This window comes from Dermacentor albipictus, chromosome 4 (assembly GCF_038994185.2).
Source record: "Dermacentor albipictus isolate Rhodes 1998 colony chromosome 4, USDA_Dalb.pri_finalv2, whole genome shotgun sequence".
Lineage (NCBI taxonomy): Eukaryota > Metazoa > Arthropoda > Arachnida > Ixodida > Ixodidae > Dermacentor > Dermacentor albipictus.
The window spans coordinates 155,883,555-155,908,190 of record NC_091824.1 but is presented as its reverse complement, the minus strand read 5'-3'; the positions used below and the strand labels follow the sequence as shown (position 1 = coordinate 155,908,190).

The following is a 24,636-nucleotide window of genomic DNA, read 5'->3' as shown; positions in this document are numbered from 1 at the left end:
GAGTACTTCATGGTAATCTGCTGCCACGATAAACAAAATGAATGCACGCAGCTGCGGTGCCCACTTTATACCATCTCTCGCCATCTTGGGGCAAACTTGCATACACGCGATCTGCAAGAGCACACTGGGGGAAAAAGAAGAAATGATTCATTTCACCTCATGCACACTTATTCCCTTTACTCAACTTCTAACAGCTAGCTTCGTTGTTATCGATACCACGCATGTTTCTCCTTCTCTAGACGGGGTAAGAAAAACCTTCGACGGATAAAGCCTGCTTTTAGCAACGTTTCAAGCTTGAAAACATTCATTTTTATTGACATGACGTTGCACAGGGCAAACTGTTACAAAAATAGACTCTGAGAGTAAGTCGTTTCCATAGCTCTATACGCTTTGAAAGCACCATTCAGTACTGGCTTCCCAGGATGAAGCTCCCAAAATAAGTGCGCACGTCTTTAAAGACCTGCGCGCTTATTTTTCGCAGCTTCACACATGTGTAAACTAGCGTGGAGCACTTCTATGGAGCTGCACATTGGAGGAGGGCAAAGCGCGTCTGAAGTGTCACTAATAAATCAATACGGCCATCTCTTCTGCCGACCATGTATTCAGCCTATGCGCGTTCACATGAGAAATTATTTACTGGCAAATGCAACGTGCTTCCTTTCCCCTCGCGCGATTGCGAAGCCATCTTTGAACAGGCTGCGAACCCTAACGTCGTTACAACCCAAAATTTAGCGTCGGCTAATGTGCCAACTACACAGTCAACGTTAATCACTTGCTAAATCACAGAGTACCGGCGTGAAACTTATATTATGGGTACTGTTTGTGTCACTAATGAAGGCGCTTATAGAAATCAAGCTTGGCTATACATCGAAGAACGTGTACTGCTATGCACTGACGGCCTGGCAGTATGATAAATGGTGCCCGCATCGATGGTCCTAAAGTATTTATTGCACTAGACATTCGGTAGCGTGACATCCGTGGCTGTTCGCTGTGACGCTATGGCATTTCCGAACAACGTGCTTGATGGATGTTCTCAAATTCGCATGTCGTAAAATATCAAAAGGCTAAGAACCATGCACGCGTTCGTCAGCTCGCATTACCAGCTACTGATATTTAATTGCTTCCTCTTCAATATTTAGCAGTCGGAAGCACCGATGTGCATGACGTGTACATCACCTGACGTCTCCACTCATCTGGTATTTGCATCTGGTATGACTCGTGCCTTGAGCCGCACGACGTTCTCTTCTGCAGAATAGTGTTTGCATGAGCTCGTTGGTTGCACATAGCGCAATTTGTTTCCGGCAGAACGAGCTGGCACGGACCGAAAGGGACGACGGCACAAGCCGGACTTATAATTGAATATTTAATATTCGTTTCCCACACTTTTTGTTGCACGAGACACCCAATGCTCTTTTCCTCCTTGTTTTGTTTTTCTTTCCTTGTTTTATTTTTACTTTCATTATTTTTCGTCATGCTGATTATCCGTCTCCTAGGGTGAAAGATCGGTTTTGGGCAAATAGTTATTTTCTTTTTCTGTTAGTAGTGTCGATGGTGACCTGATGCATGATTGCGCGCTTCTGTCAATGGCCATGGCTTCTAAAATTTCGCGTATCAGGTTGTGTTTACCTGTCTTTACTCTTATCTGTGCCCCGGCAAGCATTGCACCCATACTTTGCACCCACGTGGGGCACCTGTTGTCTTAGGAAAATGATTCCTGGACGACACTTTGGAAATGTCAGCAAGCTTGTCTACGTTTTCGCGTCCTATTTACGTATCTTATTTATTTATATACAATACGGCCTGTCTCATATCAAAACCATAGCAGGTTGGCATATTATTACACATACAATGCATGTTTTATATGCCGAACAGTAAAAACATCCAAACATGTAAATGGAAATACATCAAACAGCTTCGATATGCAATTTTGCAACAATAATATTACGTATAAAAAGAGCAAGTCACATAAATAGTACACTTCAGGTTACATGTACGTAAAGATTATTACAATGCTATAAAAACAAAGAAAGAAAAAAAGGAGGTAAATTTTTAGCTATAGTTCAGAAAAATGGGAGTTCTTACGATTATATGTGCATAACAACTATTTTTTTCTAACTACTTATTTCATCTTCCAATAACTTAACAAAATCATACGGTGACACTGTGCTAGTTATAGATGCATCTAGGTTATTCCACTCGCAAAGAATCCGGGGAAAAAAGCAAAAGTGAAAAGTATCGTTATTACAAAGGAACTAGTTTAGTGTATACGGATGATTATGTCGAAGTATGCTGGATTTAGAAAAGCAAACATATGCAGAAGCATCTATTTTTAGTCGGTTGCCTAGTATTTGATGCAGAAATTTTAGATGAGCTCGTTTTGCTCGAACAGCCAAAGTTGCAAGCCCTGACTCTGCCAGTAGAAGAGTAGGTGAATCACTGCGCCGGTATTTTCGGTGGATAAGCCCAATTTCCTTTCTCTGGAAGCTTTCCAGTTTAGAAATGTTAGTTTTAGTGTGCGGTAACCATACAACATTAGCGTACTCAAGGACAGGTCTCACAAATGTAATGTAAGTTAAATGTCTGACGTTAGTTGGTGCCAACCACAGGCATCTTTTCAGAAAAAAAGAGGTTTCGTAATGTACCAGAAGTAACGTTGCTAATATGTGATGTCCATTGAAGGTCGGATGTTATCGTTAAACCAAGATACTTATGCTGTAGAACACTAGTTAGAGGCTGCCGTTAAGTATGCAGTGGAAAAGAAATGGATGCTTTTTTTCTCGTTACTGTCATACAAACTGTGTTGTTTGTGTTAATGGTGATTTGCCAGTTACCGCACCATTCGGTTATTTTTGCTAGTGTATCATTGAGCAGAACTTGATCCTCGTGATTACGTATTTCTCTGTATATTATGCAGTCGTCTGTAAAGAATTTAATTTAACAATCAATGCTCTTGTATGTATAGTCTGTCTCCGTCTTTCGCACTTCAAATCAACTATAACACAGCTAGTGCCGTTACCACACTAACATTTCCCGCTTTAACGATTAACGAATTACGAAGTAAACGATTCTTTTTTGCCCTGGTACTCTATTATGTACATTTGCACACCAGTACCAGCCTTGACACCTTAATGCAGAGCCAAAAAGAGGAGGAGGGGGAAAGGCGTCAGTTTGCAATCTGCTACGGCGAGAACTGCAAGTGGCCTGGGACTGCTGGAGTAAGCTGAAAGTGTACTTTTCTTTTACTTACCTTTGCAATTAAAGCAAGAAAAAAAAAACGCGATGCGTTTCTTCATTAATAACTGCAAGTTTATTTTAAGGACGTTACCTCCTTTTACCGTTGCTGTATCCAGAGCAGTTATTTACTGTTATCACAACGTGTGACAATTTATTTTAATGTTATATTGAAGACACGGCGCGAGAGAAAAGGAACGGGTAGACCTGCTCAAGAGATTGCTCCTAGAAGGTTGATACTGGACGTGTCACTTCAGGATGTACTACGGCTGCTTCTCCCATCACGAGTTTTGGTCTTTTTACGAGAGTCTACGTAAGCGGGCTAGTTTATGTCGACATGGCAAATGTGGGTTTCATCTGTGTCTTAATTTCGTCGTACGCGGGACGTTATCAACCTGTTTGCTATTATAAATAAGGTTGCAAACATACGGCAGTCATCATCATGATTTTTTATACGCACACTTACACTATATGATGAAGCACCACCCGCCAACGCACCTAAGGGGCATCGAAGGGACAGAGTGCGCTGCTAGTTATCTAAGGCGATTTACGAAGAAAACTTGTCTCAATCACAGACGTCACTCGTGATACGGTGCGTATGTTCAAGACAAGTCGTCACTTTATTCTATTATGTGCCTTTCTTTACTCCGGTGCAGAACTTTGCAAATGTTCGTCTCAGTGCCTCTCAAGTGTTTCTCATGCTCTTAGTTTGGCTTGCCTTGCGTAGAGAAAAAGCCGGCACTAAAAAGAGCACCAGCCTCTCCTTTGATTTCATAGCATTGAAAAAAAAGAGGGGGACATGTACCCACCCCATCCCAAAAATTATCTGCGTGTCTCCCACACTCTCATCCGAGTCCGGGACTAATGGTATGCTCCCCATAACCGCTAAGCCTTCACTAAATCTCGAATATTTATAAATGCAAAATAATATTTTTAAAATATACGTGAAGGACACGTTAAAGAAACTTGTCTGATCGTTGTCTAAGTATGCGTGAGTATTGTGCCACTTGCTCATCGCCGCGCAGCCAGGTGTCATTATCGATGTTATGGAACTTGATCCGACTGGTATAAACCCTTATCAAACCTCATCCGTGGTTCGCTTATCATATTCGATAGTGAACATGATAAGGCAGGTTTAATTAAGATAGCGCTTTTACGGCACTCGAACCCACGACCATTGGTGTTAATTAGTGTGAAGCTAAGTAGCCACATTTAGTTAATATATAGTTAATTAAGGAACGTGAAACCTCGACCTTTGGTGGGAGTTGAACCCATAGGCTTTGTTGTTAATTAAGGTTAATTAGGATTAATTTAGCGAAACAGTTGCAAAACCACTACTACATCTGCTGAGGGAGGTATGCAATGATTTATCAATGGTTCGGATGCTTGTTTTCAGCTTGTTCTTATTGAAACGTATGCTGATCTGTGCGTTGTATGAGTTATTTCAATGAATTTATGCACTGTTGGGTTCACTTTGGTGAGCGCTTGTAGCCTCTGCTTTACGTGGGTATGAGCGATGGTATTTTTTGCTTGCTTTATGGGGGTAAGAGCCATTCATTGCCTTACGTGACGGACAAATTTCTAGTTGGATAGGCATAGAAATGCTTACGCATTTAAAACCACAAAGCTTGAAGGTCATGCACCCCACCTGGAAAGATAAAGTTACCGCCAAGTCAGCACTATCTTTCGCGAAGTCTTCGGGTCTCTAAATTGAATATGAGTTAAATAGATGAAATAAGGCAAGGTTACATATAGCTGACAGCAAATATCCTTCAGATAATAGAAGTCGCGATAAATATTAGTTTTCTTTTCAATTACCAACCCGGTCCGGAATTAAGAGTTCCAGAGTAGTTGTAAGCTAAAGAATTACATAGACCACCTTTTTTTTATAAGCCAAAGCGTAGCTTAATGGGTGCGTGTTCATTCGTTTATTTGTTTGTTTGTTTGTTTGTTTGTTTTCGTTTTCTTGTCCTTTCTTCTAGCTCGTACGGTATTTAGAAATTTTTAGAACCGTTTGCGCTAAATGGTACACGTGAGAACCTGTGCCCTAACCCTTATATTGGAAAAGGAAAAAGGAGTTGACTAAGGAGAGAAAGTATTTATTAAAGAACAGCCTTGGCGAATAGGAAGTATAGTCCTCTAACCCATTCGCAAAAAACTCGTTGGTTACGTTTCGGCGATTGTTAGCCCATCAGTCGTCATAGTTATTGAAGGAATAACGAAAGAAAACGGTTTTCTGGTTCCAGAAAATACTTCCTCAGCTTTATGCTCACCGCCTTATGCGTCTCGCTTCCTCAGCCTCGTCTCACGAGCTATAACTCCTGCAGAGAGCGACATGCGCTGCCACAAGAGCTGGTAACAGCTGGCCTTTCTTTCCTTATAAGTAAGTGCGACGCTCTCACCTCCGTAGCCTGAGGCAAATGGAACTGTCACACACGACACCCGACGTCCGTCGCCACCAAGCGCGTGCATAACTGCGTAAAAAAAAAGCAGGGGTTCCGAAAAAAAAATAATACTACGAGTAACGCTTGTGTTCTCTTGCGTTGCTTCTTTTATCCCGTGCTCCTGCTCCCTCGAAAGAGCCAACACATGCCGCTAGCTCGCACGGCTTCAGGGAGCGAGTCGACGCCGTGAACTCGGGCAATGTTCGGCCGACGGAGGACGTTAGCGCAGTTTGTGACGTCACGAAGGAAAAGATCGTTCGTAATGTGCAGTAGTGCAAAGTCATCGGCATCGACGCGGCATTATTGCTCGTCGAGACAACAGTGACACATGGTGAGCCTGTGACTCGCTTGTTGTGGGCTGTGCCAAATCAGTCCCGAAATGAGTGACAGTGAAAAGTGAAGCACTGGTGGTTGCTCAGCCGAGGATTATTCCAAAGACTCCTACAGCAGCGGTAAGTCCTTGATAAGGAGGCCGTTAAAAGCGGGTTCGCTTCACACAGAGGCTGTTCAGCGAATGTTGTCGCAACGAAAGAGATCTGCTCAGCAGCATAATTGCTTTTACGTGCATCCTGCCGCTTGTACCACTAACATGATTGAAACAAACATTTCCTCTACTGTATACTATAGGCGAGAACAGCAGCAACTTGCTTATTACCATATATCTGCAGAATGCGCGGATGCTACCTTACCAATATTTTTGTAGGCTATGTAGTAACTCATCGTGTTGTGCCCTCACTCTATTTCCTACTCGTGCTTACCAACAGTAGGTTATTAGTTCCGTACATCATAGCGCCGCGCGTTATGATCGGTTATTTATATTCATTCTGTTAAAGCCCCGCATTTCAATTACCCAAGGAAACAAGCGCGCTATAACATTTCCTAAAAAAATTGCGCGGAGCAATCGGCTTTAGAACAATCAGGGTCTCTTATGATGCTTGATTGTCTGCCGGCATGAACAGCTCCTTCCGTTATCATCTTTTTGTGTATACCGCTTGCTTTGTGATTTGCGTGTGCAAATGAGACGTTCAGCCATGGTGGAGAAAATACGCAAGTCTCACGTGACGTCGCTTGCAGGTGGTGAGTTTCAGTGCAGGAGCGGACTTCAGCATTCCAGGGAGGCGGTACCCTTCTATTTCTATTTTTTCTGTCATTATTTTTTTCTACCGTGGACGCACAAATTGGGATTTTTTATAGAGATATTCAGTTATAAATGCTTCTAGTATACCCACAGAGTTCACACTATTTATTTATTTATTTATTTATTTATTTATTTATTTATTTATTTATTTATTTATTTATTTATTTATTTATTTATTTGTTTGTTTACTTATTTATTTATTTCTTTACAGCACCATTGGGCATTATAGTGGGCAGGAAATAACAGTACACATCCAGACACAATATACAGGTAGACAAACTAGCCATAAAATTGTCCAATGTAAACAAGAGGAATAAAACGACATTATATGAAGAAAATGCCATCAGTTCAATTCGAAACGACTCGCACCACTGTCATTTCAGTGCTGTCTATGTCCTTACAGTATGCGGGTAAATGTTTTTATAGAGATATGATCATGCCTATTATCAAGAGCTTTAACTTTTTTGCTAACAGCATTGGGAAACCCCGAAGCAAAGAATAGCTTTAAAAACATTTTTCCGCCCTCTCCTTAACGTGCATTAGCTCAGGCAACGTCTTACGGTCGCGTCAGCATATAAATATCAAACAAAGCAAGTGGGAACAATGTCATAAATCAAAGAAAACGCGTTAAATGTCTGCGACCTCCTGGCTGCCGCAACCTGTTGCTAACTGAATCTGAAAGCCTCGCACTGCTCGCCTGATGCTATAAACCTGGGAGCTGTCAAAAGGCTTAACGAAGTCGCCATAACGACTTTGCTTGAAATTGTCAGCCCTTACTCGAAAATATGCGCGCGGCCGTTTTTCCTCTGCCCTGGCATGCTACAAACGTCGTTGAGAAGGAGGCTTCTAATCGGAAGCTTCAGCCCATGCGCGAATATTTATTCCCACACCTGGTGAAAGTAAATATTAATGATATACGCGGAAGATTCCTTGATGCGAAGGCTTCAGCCAAAGCGCTGTAGCTGGCGGCTTACATCGCGCGTTTAAGAAAATTCAGCACAGAGGGCATAAGTTTCATTTCCTTTTGTACCTCGTGAAGGATAAGTCTTCTGACAAGCTCAGAGAGGAAACGTCGGGACGACTTAGCCGAGTGGACGTGTACGTGATAATATCCAACTGCCGTGTTACCAATATTGAACTTGACTCAATAAATGCTACTACAAATATGTGGCTGTGCACACTCCTAATACCGTCTCGTGAGAAACACATATCAGGGACATATTCTCAAGAGCTAATCGCATGCTTGGATACCTCGAACGCAGTTTTTATTTAAAACGATATTCACTGAAGAAACAGCGTATCTTTTATATACGGCCCATTACTGAATATACTTCTTCAACAAGAGACCCAGACCTTGTAAGTTGGAGAGCATCGTGGTTCGGCTCGCTTCATGCTGTCTAATTATCATAAAACTGCCAGTGTAACTAATATGAAATTCATCCTCAACATTCTGCCTTTAGCTACTTGTTGTAAGATCCCCGGCATCTTACGTCAGCTATTTGTGAGTGATTACTTTTCAGCTGACAGCAGCGCACGTGTTCAAATACTAGATGGAATATTCGGTCCCAAAATTGTTTTGTGCATCTTGCTTTTATCAGCTCCCCTCCGTAAACGAGGCTCGGTAAAGCTCGTACTATCTTTCAATAAAGCAGACAATGCAGCATTAATGACCTACCTTTCACATGCATATTCTGACATCTCAGGCCTTCGTTCAGATAGTAGCACAAGCATAAACGAACTGTGGACACATCTTAAAAACTATGCCATGTATTGCACAGATAACTTTGTTCCCACACGAAAGACGACTACAAAATATCCCAATGCGTGGATTAGTCGCAAAATAATTCACTTAAAGAGCAAAGTCAAATGACTAAGAAAGTCCAGAAAAATACACGGAAGCACTAGCTCATGTCAGTGTTAAAAGGCGAGATACGGAATGCGAAACGCCATTTTTTTTTCGGACACACATTACACAGCTTCATCAAAAACTCACCTGATAAATGTTGGCGCTACATGCGCACTAAACGCGCTACCCAAGCCTCTTTTCCAGCCACGGAAGGAAAGATAAAGGCAAATTTTTTTAATTCTTACTTCCACTCAGTTTTTAGCCGCATGGACAATAGTGTGATGATGCAGGCGCGCTCTGATTACAGTGAACGAAATAAAATAGCACCACCTTTAGAAATCACAGCATTCATTACTGCTCTTAAATCTTGATGAAAAGAGAAGTAGTGGCCCGGACGAAATACAGAACACTTTCTTAAAACGCTATTCTCAACCGATTAGCAGATACCTCTATCTCACATTCATGAAATCAATTTGCGATTGCGGATTTCCTGAATACTGTAACATCGCCACGGTAATACCGGTGCACAAGTCCGGTGAGATTTCAGCCCCGTCAAGACACAGACCGATTTCTCTCACGTGTACTAGTTGTAAAATTCTTGAGCACATTATCTTAAAATTAATAACAAATATGTGGAAGAAAGCCGCCTGATTTCTCTTTGTCGGCATAGTTTCAGAAGTGGGTCATCCCTAGTCACCTAACTTGTCCAGGCAACACATGATTTTGCACTGGCCATTAATACCTACTCCCAATTTGATATATTTTTTTAGACTTCTCAAAGGCCTTTCATCGCATTTCACATGCTAAACTCGTCTCGAAACTTATAAACTTAGAAATAGCCCAACGGCGGACTCGATTAGAAATTACCTTTCAGAACTCTACCAGTTCGTACAATACAATGGACATTGCTCTGACACCGTTGAGATGCTTTCGGGCGTCCGGCAGGGATCGGTTTTGTCACCAATCTTACTTCTGTTGTTCATAGACGCTATTGTGGAAACCGCTGATGTTAAAATTAGGTTATTCGTGGACGATTGCATGCTCTACAGTAAAATTAAAGACCATAACGATCAAGTAGCCCTCAATAATTCTGTCAACAAAGTAGCCCACTGGTGTCGAGACTCGCGGACTATAACAAAGAAGAAATGTAAACTTTCATTCCCATACTCATTTAACGGCGTAACCCTTTGAACGGTAACTCAGTACAAATGCTTAGGAGTTTCAATAACATCTGACCTTAGTTGGACAGCCCAAGGGCAACACGTGTCAAAAAAGCAACGAATAAGTAATTTTTTTCTTAAACTAACCCTCCGCAATTGAATTTGAGAAATCAAGAACTTGTCACATCTCACGTTTATCAGACCAATCCAAGAATATGCGAACATAGCGTGGTTTCTGTTCACAAATACAAGCATTTCTGCATTTGAGAGCGTACAGCGCAAGTCGATAAGGTTCATCTTTAGCCGATGAAAGTGAGCCGATTCACCTGCTGAGCTTCTGCAAAGCGCGGGGCTAGCTACACTGTGCGACAGAGCAAAGACAGATCGCCTGAAGTTTTTCATCAATTTCTGAATGGTCACTTCAAAACTAACGCCGCAGCTTTTGTTAACATAAGGGAACACAGAGGGAAAGTGTGCCAAAAGCACGACTCAATGGAAGAATATTTCTGTAAGAACGATACGTTTCGTATTTCTTTTCCCTCAAATAATCAGGGAAGGGATCGCGCTTGACGAATTTCGTGTAGAGCAGCAAACACTTCAAAAGTTTGCAGAGGAAATCGAGAAATGTATACTGCCTGTGCTGCCACCAAAGTGACAAACGTTTTTCTTGCAGTTAATTTTGCAGGGTATCCTATTTTATTTTTTCTTTATACAGCGAGTACAATGCTTGCGCCTGTGTATTATCTGTACTAAACACCCACTCCTGTAATAAGGCTCTTCAAGTGACAGACAGTATTCCGAAATAAATAAATAAAGATCTGGCTGCTTCATAAAATATATAAATTATTTCGCCTATACGCCTAATTATACCTGCTCGTTGAACTTCTGCGCATGTAGATCATCCCTGTAAGTCACCATACCGCATCAAAACACAATCACATACTGCCAAACATTTCTAACGAAAACGTGCTGGTAGTGAAACCACGTGCCATACGCATTAGCCTCCGATACATACATAATTGTTAAGACAGCGCCACAGCGCAATATCTGCATTGTTTTGAGTTACCTAACGAAGTTCAAGCTGACCGCATTGCTGATAATGAAACTGTCGAGAGGTATAAACCATTCACAGGTTGCTGGAGGTTAAAAAAAATATCAGCCTTAACAAGAAAATGAAGCACACATTCCGCCAAGAAGTCACTCATATGTATGCTAGTCCCTCATATGCTTAGAAACGCAGAGCAGTTAATAAAATGATGCTTCTTTTTGGTAGTGTTGTCACCGTGATATTCAGCAACTGCAAATTACACGAGATATCTGGGTGGTCATGGTATCTGTACCGTGGCACCAAGGACTGGGCGTGTTGGTCCCCTCGTGACACCAACCCCGATGGTACAGGAAGGAGCGAGAGTTCGCTAAGGGGTCACAAAATTTCGCTACCTTCAGAACTTTCCAGCTAAGCATCCCTTGATTATCCGAACAGGAATAATTCACTGACGGCCAGTGCAACTGTCAAAATATCCAACAGATTAAACGAGACAACTGCCCTAATCTGCCATTTACTTCATCCTCATCATGACCACCATTTATCATCATCACATTATAGTTCATGTCCACTGTAGTTTCCATATTTCGCATTACGCGAAGGTTGTCAGTTTGTCCCCCTCCGGCGGCAAGTAGTTTTTTGTCGACTCTCAATTCCTTGTAACATTTCTGCGCTTCAATTAAATATTACAAATAATTTTCCCTATGCTTTCTTTAGCTGCATTATCTGTTGGCTTTTTATGGTTGGGAATAACAATGCCTTAGACGCATTTTCGCGTTACATGAGGGTTGTTGTCAAATAAGCATTTAAAAATCTGACGGGTTCATGATTACGCCGCTGCCAAAATTTTACACCAACAGCTAAGTAGAATACACCAGTTTACTGCCATATCTGTGATTGTCTGGTCGAGCTTAGCGGCACCAGGTGGCACCACCAACCCGGTCGCTCACAGGGGTAAGTACAGGGCAATTGAAAGTGTGAAACGCAACCAGAAGCCATGAGAAATGAATTTAGAAAAACAGAGACAGTTAATTCGATGCAATAAATGGAAACGAAAAAGCCCATGGAGATTTACAAGTACATGAAGAAAGAAATTAAAAGGGAAAATCTGTACGATAACACGAAGGGAACTGCCTTGCTATTTGAAGCTCGAGCTGGTTGCCTAAGGACAAAAACATACCGGAACAAATATTCACAACTAGATGAGGCATGCGTATGCTGCAGCAAAAATCCGGAGACCACTCAGCACGTCCTAATGGAATGCGAAGGAATTCAGCCTGTGAGACCCATAGGTAACGTAGCTCTTTCAGAAGCGCTTGGATTTCAAGTGGACGGAAGCATTAACCGGTGAGCAGTCGAGATAAGCAAGAGACGTTTAGCGTATTGTTGAAAAAAAAACAAGCAGGGAAGAGGAACCGGAACCGTCACAGGCATAAGTAGCGGCACAAGGTAGATAGAAAAGTTCTGAGGAAGAGAAAAAAGATTTGAAGAGATGTATACAAAAATGTTAAAATGAAAAGCTCGTATAGCAAACCTGAGCAACTCAAGCATGCTAGGTGATTATTTGACAGTGCTGTGTTTCAAAGGGGATGCCACTAAGTCATAAGCATCATCATCTCATGTTTACGCCTCCGGTAATCCAGAAAGGATAACAAGCTTGCGGGCAAACTAAAACTGGGGCACGCGTTCGGGCCAGACAGACTGTGTGGTTAACGTGGCGTGAAGCAGGCAAGAGTACGCCGATCGATACCACGCCGAATATGCGAGCGGAAATGCGCTCCGTACGGTTGACCGCCTTACGACAAATAATTGCACCCCTCTGTCTTCTATTTCTCTCTCTCTCTCTCTCTCCCTCTCTCTCTCTTATCACGTTTCTTTAGAGCCACTCATCAGGAAACAAAGTTACATTTTGTCGCAGACTCATTACAAATCTGGAGGCAGCGGTTCCAATTGGAGGAAATAAGGTGCAACAAGAGGTATTCGGGCGAAAATTTAAAATGGTTGTGTAGGGGGGCCGGGGGGCACTTTGCCATCGCAGATGTGGGCACATTTCTTGCTCACAGGCACAACAAGAACAAAGCTGGAGCGTGAATGTACGGTGCACGAATGCAAGCTCCAGCGCCTTCGGGGCACATTTTCTCTCTTGGGCGCATCATAGGCAGCACGGCAGCAATACCACATTGATACAGCGAGGCAATGGTCGCTCCTTGGCTCTAGCTTGGAATCTTTTGAGCGCGACGTCTCGCCCTTTTGTGCCACGGATCGGCCAGAGGCGGCATAACTAACTGCAAGCTGCGTTAGTAATGCGGGGGAATCTATAGTGTCGGGCGTTTGCTCCGGGCTACGTGCAACGGTGCAAGGTTGCTCGCTACACACAGATGCCTTATGTGATTAGAGGCAAGGCGTACATAATGCGATTTGCAGATAAAAATGCAAGGCCTGTCGCTCCCATGCCAGCTCCTCGCAGGCAGGTTCTATAGACTTGACCGGAAGTCATGCAGGGTTCGCTTGGACTGCTGTCATTGTTGTTTGTTAAGGTCTTCCTGACACAAAGCTCGGTAAGTTCAATACACAAGAAAAACAGACTCTGCTCTCTCTCACATAGCTTACGAATGTAATAATATTCCTGTTACTTAAATTTCTATGAGATAAAGCTCCGTCTACAGAAAATTGAAAACAAGCCGAAACAAAACGTACACCAATCATCGATACAGGCACGCAAAGATTTGTCTCCCACTCAGCACCAAATCCTTAAAGAGCTCGCGGAAAGAAATGATATTGTAATAAAACCAGCAGACAAAGGCGGTAGTATCGCAATCTGGCCTATGGAAAAGTACAACAATGAGGTCTCCTAACAACTGATGAACCACACGAATTACAAAAAACTCGACTTTAACCCAACATGAGGCTGCAGCAATAGTCTTCAAAGCACAATAGCGGCGCTCCTGTCCACGGAACTAATCACGCAACCTTAATATCGCTTCATGATGCCCAAGAACAAATAAACATGCCATGTTTATCCTGTTCCTAAAATACATAAGGTTCCTGTAGAAGAAATATTTAGAACAGAAATTCCAGCTCGGCATATATGTCAAATAACAACGCACCTACCGAGCCACTATATAAATTCTGAAGTCACAACCTGCGAAACATCCCCACCACTCGTTATCCTTTCTTTATTTCTTTTATTAAGCACAAGTAATTTGCCCGATGTTGTCCTTGGTGGGTGTCCGTGTTCGTTGGCTTCTCATGATATGACTATATATATATATATATATATATATATATATATATATATATATATATATATATATATATATATATATATATATATATATATGTTTGTTTATTCCCGTTCAGTAATTTCTTTTTTCACGAGCACAGTTTTCTGCCACTCCTTTTATTGTCTTTCAGAGACACAATAGCACACGACCTCCAGCAAAGCAGGTAATAGAGGGGTGCTGTGCACACGGCTGTTGACATGCCGGCTGACACAAGGCGTGTCACCGGCCTTGTGCACAGCCTTCCATTATTCTCAATTCTACACCCTCGCCGTTAACACATCTTCTGTCGTTCCCGCACCCACCCGCCTTACCCATTCTCCCCTTTACAAGAACACCACATATATACAATGGGTCGAGGAAAGCATATGCCGCCTTGGAAAAGACAGGTACACTTGTTGAAACGTAGGCTGCCGCTTTTACCTTGTTCCCATTTTGCTCTTCGGCCATTCAGGACACTTTGGGCCAAGTAGTAGATTGCTGGCTTGGCACTGCGTGATATAATTCCTGCTCTTATCTATTTATACCAGCAAGGGCACAAGTTCTTCGGGCGATTTAGTCCATGACGCTTTAGATCAATGCTAAAAGTCACCGTACAATTACGCAACATTTTTTCCGAGACTGCCGTTTTAATAATACTAGCCATGTAGGATTTGTGGCTAGATGTTAAAGATAAGACAGTGGGAGACAGGTGGGTTTAGGTGGGTCGGGGAAGAGAGTAGAAACAACGCGGGCAAAACGACCAGCTGTATATCTATCTTCACTTTCGCAATTTACCTCACTCTAGGCTTAGTCAACGAAGCTTGCTGAATGCAAGTTATTTCTAAGATTGATTGATTGATTGATTGATTGATTTTATTTGCCACACAAAAGTACAAAAGAAAATTGCGCATGAGATGTTGTTGGGAAAGGGGGAAGAAAGCTACATACATGTAGCTTGACTGGACCCCACCTCCCAGTACCCAGCAGTGGACACTTTAGTAGAAGTAAATAAGACAACTACATAGAGTATGTTAGAGTTTCGATATTTGTTTGTTAAAGAATAGCGGTCACTTTAGTAGAAGTAAATAAAACACGCTAACAAAAACTAACAGCAGCAACATTTTTTACATATACATATAGGATGGAAACTACTGTATTATGTAACCAAATGAACTAAAACACCAAATGATAACAAGGATTATGCAAAAAGCGCATACAAGTTTCTCGAAAGTATACGCAAGTTCTCTAACGTCGGATGGAATTTTTTAAACTTGTGACACGCTAAATTGCATCATCTCAAAACCATAGTTGGGGCGGGATCTTGGTACAAGCTAAAGTTCTGTGCGTCTCAAGGACCTTAAAGAATCGTTATATTGAAAGCTTGAAAGGGTTCTCAGATTGTATGTATTCTTACGTATTTCACACTTAAAGGCAGACAGTTGCTTAAATTCATATAACCTGTCTAATTAAAAGAATACTGAGTTTAGTAAACAACGGAGATGTGTACGCATCATATGGCTGCCTGGCAATCGATCGTAGAGCATTTTTCTTCTTTACAATAAGCTTATACAGAGCTTTCTTAGCGCTAGTTCCCCATACGAGATGACAGTAACACAAATGTGATTCAAACAAGTCAGTGTATACTAAATGGTTCTGGAAGACTGGAAGAAAATACATAGACGTCCTTCGCATGTCTAAAGCTTTCGAAAGTTTAGTGCGTAGGTAGTCAGTGTGGTGGTCCCAAAGCATAAATTCAATAAAAATGACTCCCAGAGATTTAGCTGCAGGAGAGATTTCAATGACAGAGTCATTTAAATGTATATAGGACGTCGCCGAGGTTACACGGTACGAATTTTGGGCTGAATAAAACAGCGTTTGTTATAGAATAGTTTATTATTAGTCAGTTTTCAACAGACCAAGCATTTAGTTTATACAGAATTTGATTTCCACGTTCTGCTATGTCATTAGCATCTGTTCCTGCTAGAAATATTTTTGTGTTGGCTGCATACAATATGCAATTAGCTGAGGTTTCAATGTTGATGAGATCATTTATGTAAATAACGAACAACACCGACCCCAGGATACTACCTTGTGGAACGCCGGATTTAATTTCACGGGCTGTTGATAATTCGCGGTCAATGCAAACTGACTGATACCTTCTTGATAAGTAGCTACTTAACGAATCAGCTGCAATACCTCGAATCCCATAACAACACAGCTATATTACCATAGTAATATGATTTATCCTATCGAACGCTTTTGAAAAGTCAATAAAAACACCCAGTGTGAGTCGTTTATTCTCGATGTTGCGTAATATTAATTCTTCTTGCTGCAGAGGCCATTTCTGTGTACAATCCAGGTCTCAAACTGTACTGAGATAAAGCAATAAGTGATCGTTCATCTAGAAAAGTAGAGAGTCTTGAGTGCATTAACTTTTCTACTGGCTTAGAAAACACAGACAAAATAGATATTGGTCTATTGTTACCTAGATTATTTCTGTCCTAGCATTTAAACTAGACTGTTACTTTAGTTATTTTCAATTGACCAAAGATTGCAAGGCGAAGCTGCAACTACCCGAAATCGCCACGTTGGAGTCGTACGAGAGGTGTCTGTACTTTGATTTTTTATTGCGAAAGCAATGGGACGTTCCAGGCAAATTTCTGCCGTCGTCGTCGCCGTGATGTGCCGTATAAAATCCAACGGTGACAACATCATCGCCGCGAGCCGTATGCTGTAGGTGCGTATGCAAGCATGCGAGGATGAGCCGACGAAGGTGGCTCAATCTTGTGCGCGCAAGGGAGAAAAGCGGGGAGGAAGGGCGTCGCATTCCGCCGCGCGCAAGGCACCGAATGTAGGGGAGGGGTAGGGGAGGGGGGGGGGGGGGGGTTTACTCCGTCGGAGGCTGCATTTGGCATGACCATTTGCATAATGCCACGTAGCTGGACAGAACCACGGTAACGTTGTTTGCCATCGCTTTGCGATACTGGGATTTCTTCTTTTTTTTTGCATTCTGGCTAAATTGAAAATTAGTCTCAACTAATAAAATTATGAATGAGAAAATTGTAGAGCAACGCGAGAAACTCCTAATACAGCTTTCTTTTGCTCGATACGTGCTGCATTAAAGTGTTTTTCCGAGCGGGAAAGAAGCCCACGAATGCAGCGAAATTTCCGCGCGTGTGGACACTCGAGGCACCTTGCGTGTATTCGCAGTCTTCTTTCACGCTCGGAAGAACACTTTAATGCAGCACGTATTGAGCAACAGAAAGCTGTATCAGGAGTTTTTCGCGTTGCTCAGCAATTTTTTCATTGATAATTTTTGACCTAATTATAATATTTTAGATATTGAATATATGTTCAGACTAATTATGTAATTAGGGGAAATGCAAAAAAAATAATCTGAGTTTCTCTGAGCGTCGGTGAACAACATCACCTTGATTCTGTCCAGCTACTTGGCATTTGCATTCTTTTTTTTTCAATATGGTGCGTGATAGTTGAGACACACTGTGTATTTAGTGTTTGTGTTTGTGCCGAGTTCATCTGCTTCTATTTGGACCCAAGATATTAAACCTAGTTTTTGGAAGATGGCGGAGTGCTTGAAGCCTGCTTCACCTTCGCCGCAGGTCGACCCGGTATTGCACAATCCCTGGGATCTGCCCACGCATTCCGGCCCACGCATCGTGATACGGACGTAAGCCGGCCAGGGTTATGCCCCTGGGAACGCCTGCGGGGGATGCATACAGGGGCTAGAGGTAAACAACTTCGCCTTAAAATTAACAGTGTGGGTCCATGTTATTTTCAACAATAATCTCATCTACAACCAGCAGCAGCGGTTACGTTAAAATATATAACATGGCCTTCCTTCCGGACATCGGCAAAATGAGCACCCTGGGTAGGCACTTTGTAAGAGTCCGCCTAACAGACATGTCCATTTCATCTGCTGTTGAAGTTCTGATTGGCTGGGCTGAGCTGCGCGTTGACAGCAACAAGCCGCCACAGCCAAAGCACTTCAACGGCAGACGAAATGAACATATCCACTAGGTGGACTCCTACAGAATACCTCTCCTAAAATCAGGCCCTCATGCGATTTAGCATAGCTCCAAAGCAACTAGGTTATTGCTTAATAACTGAATGCAGCACGCATGGCACTCGAGTATCGGTTCAGTCGACAGCGCCAAGATTTCGAACGTGTAAAAAAAATGAGTGCGAAGTGCAAGATAAAGCTTATTAAACTGTCTTATGGTGTACGCAAGCTGTTTATAACTATCGCATTACTTCTGCAGAAAAGCTTTTAAAAAAACGAGCCGTCGTTGTCTCACTTTCGCTTGGACGCCTTTATATGCGTACTATGCATTTTATGCAACCTAAAGAAGTCATAGTTGACAAAACATAGTGTCCACTGTCCGGAAGATTTTCACTAATCGCTAAGACAAGGCCAGAATTATACTGGCCCAATTTAAATATTGAAGTTTGTGAATATGTCGAAAACCTTAAAGTTAAGTTAAATGACAGTTATAACCACTGCTCTTCAGAATACATCATTACCCGAGCTTTGCTTGCTTTTCCCGAATAATGACAATGATATTACTAAGAAGAAACGACCTCAAGAATGGAAATTTATTGTACGCTGCGCAGTTTTCTCTATAACAACTTCGGTACAATAACTTCTAATGATAACTTCATTAGCCTTACTCTATTTTTCGTTCCATTGCTCCCATTATTCTGTAGGAGTTCTTCGCGGCCAGATCTGCCCAAACATTTACCCCTGATATTCAAACACTTTCAAGAGCATCTTCAGTTGTCAGTAAGTTGGACGAGCCTCGGGCCAACCCTGCCATTCAAACGCGCCAGGAGCTTCTGCGTTAGCTGCTGTTGTGCAAAAAAAAAAAAATACGCCGTAGTTCTTGGTTTGGGTCAAGAGGTCGCCGTTCCAGAAAGTAAATATCGGCGGCTCGAGGGGCAAACCACTTCCAATATAGGAAGGGCGGAAAAAAGAAAAGGTCCTTGGCGAGCCCTCAATCCAGAAAACGCAGGATTGAACAGCCGAATAAAACTCTTGGACATAACTCCGCATCAGCGAGCTCGGTCCTTTTCGCGGAATTCTCGTCGCCCCGAGACCTACCGGAGCATGACCCCTCCCTCACCACACGCTTCTGTAGCCTCTCCTCTGCGACCGCACACTTACCCTAAACTCTACCAAACCCAAGTTGTACCGTCACAGAATGAATATGACGCCGGCGTGAAGCGAAGGGGTCTCGCGGATGGTGGGTTCGCTCGAGTGCTTTCAGACGATCTCCTGGCCCGTCTGCGGGAAATCCCTGAGTCAACACACGGAACATAACGCAAGGCCTGTGCGCTCTCTCACAGCTTCTTTCCTATCGCTCGCGCCATCGGTCACACTCGAGGCAGAGTATTTCCCACGACTGCTTGCTGAGACTACTCTAAATGTAGAAAAACTAACGAGCTGACTGTCTCTACCAAGAAAAAAGCCGAGAGCCTCTTTATGTACAAGTTCAAAGCTAGAGTTACATGCACTGGCTACGGAACCAACCACCGCCATTCGTTTTATATATGTAATGTTCTTGCAATGCATTACTAGCTGTCTTGCGCCGTCTTTATGGTTTATATTTAGTTTAGGCACCAACGACGGTCTTTTTGTCTCTTTTTTGGTGACTTGCTGGCTTCGAAGCATGCGCTAGAGCTCGGGCTATTGTCGGAGGTTTCAATGTGCGACAACTCTTGAGTGGTCCAAACTCGACACGTACATACCTAGAAAAGAAAGAACAAAAAGACAATCGTGTGGCACGACATTTCGCGAACGAGGCCAATATTGAAGCCTCGAAGTGCCGCCTTATCATATTTCGCTGACTCTAAGCGCAAGAATCTTCGCTAACATTGGTTGTCGTCATACTCACTCGAACGCACAAAATAAATCACAACACAACTTTGCACTTAGTTCACTTGAGACAACTGAAAATCGACTGCCGAATGCATGCGGGAACATGGTGTGCAGTAGTGGTCGCTGGAGCATCGGCGTAGTGGCGTATGGCGGCGCCCAAGAGAGTGAAGTTACAAAATGATATCGTCGTGTGTACGTATCACCGTCGTGGAATGTGTGGTACGTACTACCATTCCTGTATGGTTGTCAGATTACCTCTTCGTACTTGCTATTGACAATTTGAACCAGCTTCCACGAAAGAACAAGGGTTGCCGCTAAGGATACAACGTTCCATGCAGGACAAGAGTCATAAGACATGCCGAGCTTTAGCAGTGCTGCGCGCTATTGCGCAGGCTACACCAAAGCTGGCATTGATGACGGTAAAAAAATAAACGAACAGCGTTGAGAACTGGTACGCATGGTGTCAAAACATCACCGGGTAGCAGCAAGTATCGCGCATGCTTCGACTGATAAGCGCACGGGGGCACTATACGCTGCCACGACAGCTGAAACGGCTTGGCGTCGACGGACGGCACCCGTGACAGGATATTTGAGGGTCGTGGTAAACGATGAGTTATTGGCAGCGTCTGACGTCGCAAACGATGTCCACGAACGAGAAGTGCACTGCGAGCTTGTTTTTCGTATCGACCGAATGAGGCTTGTACTGCCAGCCCACATGCATGCCTACGACCCCTATTGGTTGTCTTGAGATCCGCAAGTAATTGTTTACTTTGGATACATGGGCGTACCACCACGGAAAAACAAAGCAAATAACCATGGACCGTATCTGACTGCGTTCGTTGCACTCGTGCAGGAGAACTCTTCAGTCAACTGCATTTTATGTCACACTGCCGATGATGAAATGACCTATCTTAACCGACTAGTTGCTAAAATCGTACTATTTCTTTCGTGTTTCTTTCTTCGTGATAGGTAAATGAAAAGAAATTCGCCACTTTGAAAACCAGTCCCATAATGTACTGATGGTGCTATGGGCACCCAGCAAATGTAAATGGCACACTATGGTCATCAGGAGCGACGTGTCCTCAGGTGCGCGCCAGACTTCAAAAAGCGGCCACACTAACATCAGGTTATCTTCAAGCGCGAGGTCTGGAGCTGTCTTCCGAGAGGTGCTCTATAGTCGCTTTCACGCGCAAAGCAATGAAACCGTACATCAGAATTAATGGATAGCCAATTGCCTACGAGAAGACGCACCGCTTTCTAGGAGTGATTATAGATCGAGACCTTTCCTGGAGTCCACGTATCTGCTACCTAAAAAGGAAATTAATTATGATAACCCACGTGCTCAGATTTCTTGCGGGAAAGTCATCGGGTGCGTCTACGAGAGCGATGCTCCAACTCTATAATGCACTGTTACTCGGTTTCCTGCGCTATAGCTTACCTCTACTGGGTGGGACCGGTGAGAGCAACCTCCGTGCCCTCCAGTCTACAAGCTCAAGCTCTGCGAATTTGCCTTGGTCTTCCCAGATGTGCATCCATGGTAGCAACAATAGCCATCACGCACGACCACCCCGTCAATACGTATCTTCAAGTCGACACTTTCAGGATGCATATCAGGCACTTCGCCCGACTTTTATCGCACCATCTCGCCTCCCTTCCTGCCGCTCGACCTCGTTCAGCGTTTAGCAAGATTATTGCCGCCGACCATGGAACTTTGTCTTCAAACTTTACGCCTGCAGCACGACCATTTCTACCACTGTGGTGCCTCCATCCACTCCAGGCTCTTCTTGTTGTTCCCGGTATCAAAAAGAAAACGGAAATGTCAGCTTTTGCCCTCAAACAAACCGTGCTTTCATTCCTACATGACAAGTACAGAGGACGCATCCGCGTTTACATGGAGGGTTCTATCTCCTCTAAAAGTTCAGCTGGAGCAATGGTGATTTCCGCAGAGCATGTCACCCTCAAGTTCAAGACATCTCACATTACATGATCGATGGCTGCAGAGCTCGCAGCTATCCGTGCTGCTCTGGAGTTTATTGTTCACAAATCTTCACATTCATGGTCCATCTTATGTGACTCAAAGGCAGCTCTCCAGTGTCTGATGTCCCCTTTCAACCACGGACCAAATGTGCAACTGGTCGCAGACATCCGACTACTCCACCGTAACGCAATCAACAAGGGACACAACATCATCCACCAGTGGATACCGGGTCACTGCGGAATTTCGAGAAATGACAGTGCGAATGACTCTACCCGGTCGGCCCATGATGGTGCCCAGATTATACCCTTACCGCTGTCAAGAATCGATGCAGCCACAAGTCTTCGCTCCCTCGCCCGCGAGCTTACGCAGAATCTGTGGAACACCAGTGAATTCACGAACGCATGTCTCCACAGATTGGATCCACGTCTGCAACTCCGTCTACCACCAGGTTTACCACGAGCGGAAGCAACACTTTCGTGCCGCCTGTGGCTCGGCGTTCACGAACTCCTGTTCATTCCGCATAGGAATGGCGACAGCCCTACTTGCGACACATGCGGCTGCGAGGAGACAATTGAGCACCTGCTTTGTGACCGTCCCGTTAGAAAGTGCCATGAAAAGTGCTTGTGACCGCACTTGAAAAACCGGACAATCGCCCCTTTACAGAGGAAAAAGCTCTAGGACACTGGTCCAGACGGGCTTCGGCACTCAAGGCCTTGAGGGCTTTGCTGAAGTTTTTAAGGACATGCGAATTGTGCGACCGCCTTTGACCGTTGTAGCGCGTAGTTTCGCGTTACTGTGTGAATTTTCTGGTTTTCATTTTTCCTCTTCTTCTTCTTTCTCCTTTTATTCCCTTTACCTCTTTCCCCAACACAGCGTAGCCAGCCGGTACTTACACTGCTAACCTCCCTTTCTTTCCTCCCCTTTGTCTCCTCCTCCTTGCGTAAAGAATATATAAAAATGTGGATGCTTCAGCTTAGACAGTCTTTTGAGTTAACTCTACCGGGACCGTAGCCACAACCGTCGTTGGCGCAAAAAACAGTTCGGGCATTCGTGCAGTTTTTGAAGTGAGCCGACCCAGAGTGGCCGTTTATAGTCCTCGAAATTGCATAGCAATAACATTTCTACCTGAGCCTCTTGATGTGCGACTGACACAGGTTGCATGGCCCATTGCGTACAGGGTCAACTGAAAGAAACAAAAGCGCTCCGTTCCTATCAGTTTTGTCACTGTTGTTGGCCGGCTGCGGTATCAGTATACTCGTGCGCCACTTTCAACGTGTGCACAGTCCTGACTTATCTGTCTTTCGCTCTTTCTATTCACCCTTTCGTTGACCCGTCAGTGTAGAGTAGACGCCCACACGCTGGTCTGACTGACGTCCGTGACCTTCCCTATCCTTTATTTCTCTCTCTCTCTCTCTCTTTAGAATACTTGAATTGCGTAACAACAATCGCGAACATACAAAACGCCCACAACACACCTGATAGGTGCTTGAGGTTAACTGTGTAAATTGTATTTCGGGTGCAGCTCTGTGTTACATTCCGAGAGAAGCCTACTTTCCTTTTTATCAATCGATCTGGGACTTTCACGTTTCCCGAAACGTGATATCCTAACCTGATAGCATACTTTCCGTCCTGTTACCGTTGTTCTCGTAGTTAATTCGCTTTTGCACTTCTCCATCTCAGCCTACTGGTTAGCCCACTTTACAGAGTGCACAAACCGGGTGATTCGGTGTCTCTCAGATTATACTAACTCGCATGCTTTTCCTAGGCAGCTTGGCGCTACGCTTTAACGGGTGTCAACTTATCCATTTAGCTGCACGTTACTGCGGCTCATCTCTTGCACAGCGCGTATTACGCTGTAGCAGTTCTGCATAGCAAATTAGACTTATCGTGTTGGCTAGTACATTTGTGATTTCGTCAGTTCATCGTCGCTATAACAAGCGCCAAGACTTAATCGTGAGTGAATACGAGCTTAGCTTGCTTCTTTCTTTCTTTCTATCTATCTTTCTTTCTTTCTGTCTGTCTTTCTTTCTTTCTTTCTTTTTTTCTTCTTTCTTTCTTTCTTTCTTTCTCTCTTTCCTTTCTTCCTTTCTTTCTTTCTTTCTTTCTTCACAACTCCTGCTTATTGGGGCACGTACAAACACAATATCACTAGAAAGCGGCTACTTCTGCCACATACATTGGGTGGCGTTTCCTCTATAGGCTAATGCAGTAACTGGTATTTTGAGTTAGCTTTCGGCGCCATTAATCAGCAGTCGAGCGCTATCTGTTGCGCTGCCATCCTGATCCTCGGGTATAGCTTATTTCTTAAAGCGGAAGCTGGAAAAGCCATAAAAAATACGCCCTCTTGCACGTAACGAGCCGACACAGACATTTTCTAAGGGATGAACCCTCATATGAGAAGAAACATTCCACACATATATGAATCTGAAGAGAGAGAGAGAGAGAGAGAGAGAGAGGAAAGGGGAAAGGCAGGGAGGTTAACCAGAGAAAAAAAATCCGGTTGGCTACCCTACGCTGGGGAGAGAGGGGAGGGGGAGGTAAAGTGGAAACAAAGTAGAGATAAGGAAAGGAAGGAGCATAGACACACAATCACAATCGGTCACTGTCACCGAACACTGTCATGAAGAGGATTCTA

The 24,636-nt window shown here is 43.5% G+C and overlaps 2 protein-coding genes and 1 pseudogene across 3 annotated transcripts in view; 2 read left to right on the top strand and 1 right to left on the bottom strand.

The window, feature by feature from the left end:
- Nucleotides 1-24,636, bottom strand: part of LOC135903824 (neuropeptide F-like) — a 137,976-nt gene that overhangs the window by 18,365 nt on the left and 94,975 nt on the right. The gene's annotated exons all lie outside the window — the stretch shown is intronic.
- LOC135903823 (galactosylgalactosylxylosylprotein 3-beta-glucuronosyltransferase S-like) overlaps nt 5,794-24,636 on the top strand; it is a 135,936-nt gene continuing 117,093 nt past the window's right edge. The window contains exons 1-2 of the mRNA XM_065434235.2: nt 5,794-6,127; nt 17,748-17,876. The gene's annotated coding sequence lies outside the window, so the exon portion shown is untranslated. The remainder of the gene's footprint in view (nt 6,128-17,747; nt 17,877-24,636) is intronic.
- LOC135903844 (U2 spliceosomal RNA) lies at nt 17,664-17,790 on the top strand (annotated as a pseudogene).